The 6915-nt window shown below is 34.6% G+C and overlaps 1 non-coding gene across 1 annotated transcript; it reads left to right on the top strand.

Moving 5' to 3' along the window:
• Positions 1–1374: 1374 nt before the first annotated feature.
• On the top strand, positions 1375–1447 carry Trnaf-gaa. The gene has a single exon. It is a non-coding gene; the product is annotated as a tRNA-Phe (tRNA).
• Positions 1448–6915: the final 5468 nt, after the last annotated feature.

Below are 6915 nucleotides of genomic sequence, written 5' to 3'. Positions count from 1 at the left end.
GCTAAGAAGACAACATTGAATTGAATTGAAAACTGTAAATACTTTAATTATAGACGAGGTCACAATGTAGTGGTATGGAACAAAACTTTTTTAGACTAGTTTATTCTATGACTCGTTTCAAGGATACGACTATACTTAGTAACAGTCAACCACTACCCGACATTACATTAAAGTTAATAATGATATACATTATGTACATACATTACCCTGTGGTTGGTTGAATAAATAATATCACATTAACATCCTGTATACATTAGGGTTAATAATATAGTGTGTTGCACCAAATTTACTATTACCAACCCTATGTGCCCTTTGCAAAGTGTGTGTGTGTGTGCTATCATAATAATATTATTATTATAACTTTAAGGCGTTGTGCAGATGAAGGGGCGGGTGGGCCGGTCAATTTTGCCGCGTACGCCCGTCGTCGATGTCTGCGGCTGCCCTCGCGTCGCCGCGTACACAAAGCACACGTCGTCTGCACCGTCTGCGTGTAATGCAGTCTGCATGTAATTATTGGCGGACACGCGCCGCCAGTGCCCGCCGGGCACGGTCATTTTGCCCACCGTGTGCGTTGGTAATATAGGATTCCTTTTGTGCTATCGTTCGCGGCGAAATTGACCGGCCCGCCCCGCCCCGTCGTCTGCAAAACGCCTAACAGAATTTAATCACAAATCACAAAAAAAATTGGTTTTTCAGGGCTGGTACTTTCACATCTACAAGGAACACGTCATATACACCCTATATAATATTATCACTGAGTTTTGTTACACTCTGTATACTATACTAATAATATCACCATAAAATCGTAAGCATGTCTTTCTGTCTTAAAAGAAATCCCGGTTTACTCTATTTCCTTTATAATATTATTTTTTATTTCGTACACCGTACAACATAAAATAATAATATCAATTGATCTCTTTAAGTAAGAAACTTCTTTGTAAAGAGAGGTCAGCTTATGCTGGTCTATTATTTTTCCTCATGTACGCTAAGAAAAGGTTTTACTAGTCACGAAACATAGACATCAAAGTTTGCCATCAAATTGAATGATTTTGATTGATTGACATACGCTGTAATGAAAGTTGCTAGGTAAATACTGAGAAAATCTCTTTTCCTTCGCTGTAAGTAGAAATTACATTTTTATATTGTTATTTATTTTATTATTCTAAGTTTAGTTTTTAGGGTTCTGTGCGTACATTAATAACATTCACTGTAGTCAGTTTGTCTTCCCTTGTCACTCAGAAATTTTTGATAACCGGTTATAAGTAGCATAATAGACATAACTACTCTGTAAGTAGTAATCAATCATTATCAATTCGAATATTATGATAAAAACTTGAACATGGTCTGTTGCGTAATTTCAGCCATCCACTCACGGCCGAAATAGCTCAGTTGGGAGAGCGTTAGACTGAAGATCTAAAGGTCCCTGGTTCGATCCCTGGTTTCGGCAAAACGTTTTGTTTGTTTTTACTGTTTTTTTTTATTATTTTGCTATGCCGACCAATTATTATGAACAATCCTTTTATTATTAACATGCAAGGAGTACAAATTAGTTTGTCTACAAAAAACTTTTTAATGTTATTTTTGTTGCACTGAACAACAACAAGGATTAACAATTTCTTGCTACTTTTAAAAGTATCAAATTATTACTAACTTAAAATTAGCATTGCAATGCATTTTTGTAATAAAATAAAATTATAGTGTCCTACCCAGGTAGCTAAATCTAGCTATAAAAACTATAAAGTAACATTTTATCTCTTGGCACAGCGGAATTGGCTTAAAATCAAAAGATAAGAAAGCCTGGAAAAACCTTAAGCGCTTGTTTAGATGTCCAGCTATAAATTTACTAGCATTTGGAAATTGCTAGACCATAAAACTGTTGAAGTAAAAAATATATTTTAAAAAATTGCTGAAGTTGAAAAACCCCGTTGTTTGGATGCTGAAAAGTGGTAGTTTATTGAAGTGAAAAACCGCTAAATATAGCGGTGATATTCTTTTATTATGTGATGTCATAATTTCTGCGGGGCTAAAATGGTCACTTTTAGCAATTCCTCTCAATCAATTCAGCAAATGAATTGGCAAAACTGTCAAACTGACAAATGTCAAATTAGTAAAAATTACTAGACATGAATTGAAAGAAAGAAAATAATCTTTATTCGGTAAAACAGTAGATGAACATTAAAATAATCAAGAACATTTTAAGATAATTCTTACCAAATTGGCAGTCTTACCTACTCAGCATCTGTTGCAAGCAGACTTGCATTTTGCGCTTTTAAAAAATGAATCATATTATGATTCATAATATGATTCTCCAAAGCGACCATTTTAACCCGCTGGACACATTATTATGACCTTATAATATTCGTAAGACGGAGGTAGAGTCGTTTGTAAAGCATAGAAGAAGTAACATAAATTCTAAAGTAGACCCTGTATGCGGCTGTCATTCGTCGACAACTAGCATTGCTTGACGATGCCAGTTTTCTTGGAGGCCTTGTTAGGATCCGGTAGAGTCGATCCATTTGTAACAGCAATCTTTAAATAATAAAATTGGCCAAGTGCGAGCTGTACTCGCTTACGAAGGGTTTCGTACCACAATAGAGGAAAAATAGGCTGAAAATTGTGGTTTTTATATAGGAGTCCCTCTTAATTATCAATTTTTTTTTAAATAGTATATCTATATATTAATACGTGAGCCAACAACTTTGTATCCCTTTTGACGAAAATGGGGAAACGTAGGTGAAGGATGCACAGTTATAGTTTATATGGTGAAGGAGTGCATCGAACTAATATTATTTTGAAGTTATGCTTTTATCATACATTTTTTTAACAAATAAAACATTACACAATACACACACTGCAATACGCACTCAAGAAGATGACAGATTTTTGAGTGACAAGCCTATACATACGAATTATACTCTTTTATTTATGGTTGAAATCTGTTGACAACAAGTTGACAAATTGAACATGGATTATAGTTTTTTTTATTGAATCTTAGATACTATTAGACAATGCTTACACGGCCAGTCTGAGATCAGCTGAGTCTCAGAGATAAGAGTTGAAAAATATTTGATAAAGTCAATATTTTTTTACAAAATATAGGTAGTAGTCTATGCCCGTTTTCACCAACGACACCTAAAATTTAGGTGTCCCTTAAGCGAATATAAGGGGCACCTAACGCAAGTTTTGTTTTCACCGACGTTTAAGTGACACCTAAACCATTATAATTTAGGGGATGAGTTGACAAGCCCGTAAAACTTAGGTGACGTATATTTTGATTAAAACAACCTATTATGCGATTCATCCGTCAAACCATTAGGTGACCCTTATAATTTAGGGGATGAATTGACGACCCCGTAACACTTAGGTGACGTATGTGGCAACGACGACGACGTTAGATGGCGGTTGCCTTGACAATGAATCTGTTATCGAATGGCCGTCTGATATTTTACTTGTAAAATAGCGAACTCCCATAAATATCTTCATATTTATCACAAGCCTTCCTCTTTAATCACTCTATCTATTAAAGAAAACCGCAATTAAAGGGAACAATCCCTTTGTTCCCTTTAATTGCGGTTAAAGATGTGGACAGAAAAAGCGACTTTATGTTATTCTATGTAGTGATATACGTCACCTAAGAGTTACGGGATTGTCAATTCATCCCCTAAATTATTGAAACAAAACTGACGTTAGGTGCCCCTTATATTGGCTTAAGGGGCACCTAAATTTTAGGTGTTGTTGGTGAAAACGGGCATTACCCCCCGTTTCTGAAAGGTCTGTCAAATCACTGATCAACTAACACTGCTGTTAATTTAGCATGGATGTCTAATCAGTTTAAGTTTCTGATACATTGATTAGCCGAAAATTAACTAAGCTATGATCATTTTTAATTTGACTAGCGATTTGTTTGTTTTCGTTCATAGCTTCGCTATTAACTATCAAAAATGCAAATTAAATGTCAAAAGAAGGAATTGCAGACTGTCATTGCTTTCAAAAATGTTTTGGGAATTTCAAATCTGATACTTTTTGAAACATTGATCAGACGAAAATTAACTAATCTGTGATCATTTTGATTTGACATGCGATTTGTTTATTTTCGTTCTTTTGTCAGAATTCCGAATTTCAATTTTTCAGACGATATCGAATCCTAAATTCTTCTTCATTATAGAAATGAAATTGATTATAATATACATTTTTGGCAAATAAAACGAGTACCGCAAATAAACAGTTTATTTGCATAATCAACGTATTTCTTACGAATTTTTATTAAAACTTCATAATAAATGTGTTTACGAACCTTGTAGTAACGTAGTTTCAAAGAGAAAATGTAGATTCACATAAAAAATAAATTGAATTCACAAGTTAATTCACAACTACCGACAATTACCGATTAGTTGACACAGCTTTTGACAAACCTTTAATCTAAGATCACGGCTTGACAAGCGTTTCGGAAACCCAAAATGGCGGTTGACATATCGTTCTCGAGTCAAATTGAACAGCTACCGTCAACTGACGCGCTGATCAAATTAAACTAACTAACCATGCTTCTAGCAACCTAATTGTTACTTGACAAGAGATTAAGCCCCAATTTCACCAACGTCTGTTAGTGTTAACAGCTTGTTAAAATGTAATGTCTTCTCTTTCATTTATATGAAAATCGAAAGAGGTAACGTGATACTAATTCCGGCGTTAACTTTAACAGTCGTTGGTGAAATTGGGGCTTAACAGGCGATTAGTTAATTTTAGTGTTGATCAGCCTTTCAGAAACCGGGTGTTAATGTCGTTAAAACTAAGATCGAATTTCGACCATTGGGCATCTCTAGTTTTAAATTACAAATACAACTGAGTATTTTGTGAATATTTCAAGTGCTTATGTGTTGCCGTTATTGATATCGAGCAAGAAAAAATATTAATATTTAAATTATTTGGTTTTAGTTTATTTTATTATAGCGGCAACAGATATACACAATCTGTGAAAATTTCAGATGTCTAGCTATAGCGGTTATTGAGTTACAGCCTGGAGACAGACAGACATTGAAGTCTTAGTAATAGGGTCTCGTTTTTACCCTTTGGGTACGAAATTCTAAAATGAGGACTAGGGTTCTAATTCTTGTAGCTCGAATCTCGGTTCGGTTTGTTGGTCTTCATAACCTCTGTCGGGTATTTATATAATACCACAATATCATTTCTAGAAGGTTTCCCAGTAATACTTTTCATGACAAATGTCACGCAAATGTAAACTCTATTTATTTGACATTGCGATGTAAATTCCCTTGATGGGTAGTAGAACAAAATGTCAAAGTTGGGATTACGTTGGCGTCATTTGGCGCAAGTCACGTACTGCAATTATTTCGATGGCAAAATTGAAAATACTTTTTGTGTGTGAATTTCGAAAATTGAAAAGCAAGTTTGAATTAATTATAGTTTTTAGGGTTGCGTAGTTCCGTCCGTAAATGGTAGAAAAAATAAAAAATATATGTACGGTCAAATTGATAAACCTCCTCCTTTTTGGAAATCGGAAAATCGAACCCTTGTACAGGGTGTAACGAAACTACATACTGTACAAGGGTTCGATTTTCCGACTAGGGCAGGTGTTCCCAAACTGTGCGCCGCGGCGCCCTGGAGCGCCGTGGTAAGGTAAGAGAGGCGCCGTAAGCCGATCCTCCACAATTATCCGAAACCACAATGATAAAATAAATTTATAATATTAATAATATGCAGCAGGCAGATGATTAAATTTACCTTTGTTTATTATTAAATTTACCTCCTTAACTAACTAAAGTCATTAAAGGTGATTTTTTATGTATCTTTTTGTAAAAGCTAGGTAGAGAAGGGCGCCGCGATAAAATATTGAGACGTTTAACTGCGCCGCAGGCTGAAAAAGATTGGGAACCCCTGATTTAGGGTGAAAAGTGATGCGAGTGTCTTTGATTTTGATTTGATTTGATAAAGCTAAAATAGACCAAAAATTGTGTTTTTTTATATGGGTGCCCATAATTTTCATTTTAATTTTAATATTATTAATTTATAATTGAAGTTAACATAATATATAATTAAGGCTTTTGTGAAAATATCAAGTACCTGTACCCTTTGTTTTTCATATCGAGCAAAAAAGGCCAAAAAAATACGTTTGTTGTATAGGAGTCCCCCTTAAATATTAATTTTATTTTGTTTTTAGTATTTGTTGTTATAGCGGCAATAGATAAACACAATCTGTAAAAAATACAGAAGTCTAGGTATAGCGCTTGCGACAGACATCGAAGCCTCAGTAATAAGGTCCCGTTTTTACCCTTTGGGTACGGAACCCTAAAAATGACAGTCGACCAAGGTACAAGTTGAAAGCCGGCTAAGCCGGTTCCGTAACCCTAAAAACACTCCAATAGACTTGAAAAACATTGCGTTGGATGCGCTTATGCTTGTAAATTAACTTAAGCTTTGCTCCAGCTTAACATACGTTTTCAGATAATATAGGGTTTCACATAATGCCTTGACAATAAGTCTTATTTTATAGCTAGATCTAAAGATACGTCTTACTTCTAGACCTAGGCGCCTAGGTTGATCGTTTGAAAGGACACTTTTTTGATGATTATGATAAAATAGGGCATGTGATACTTTATTTAAATAACGACATCCATACTTTAATACTAATATAATAAATGCGAAAGTCTGTTACATCTTTTCGCCCAAACCGATTTTGCAGAAATTTGATATGGAGATATTTTGACTTTTGAGTCCCAAGTTAAGAGGATTCCACACCGCCCTTTTTTCCATACAAACGTTGTCCCCTGTTTCCTCCCTGGATAATGCTAGTAGAGTTATAATTTTTTTCCTAAATATCTACGGCCACTAATACAATGTCCCTATGTTTTCTTTTTTTTCATAATTTAATTATTAAATAAGATATGAACGTTCAAAAAC

Source organism: Aricia agestis, chromosome 16, assembly GCF_905147365.1.
Source record: "Aricia agestis chromosome 16, ilAriAges1.1, whole genome shotgun sequence".
Lineage (NCBI taxonomy): Eukaryota > Metazoa > Arthropoda > Insecta > Lepidoptera > Lycaenidae > Aricia > Aricia agestis.
This window is presented reverse-complemented; position numbering and strand designations above follow the sequence as displayed.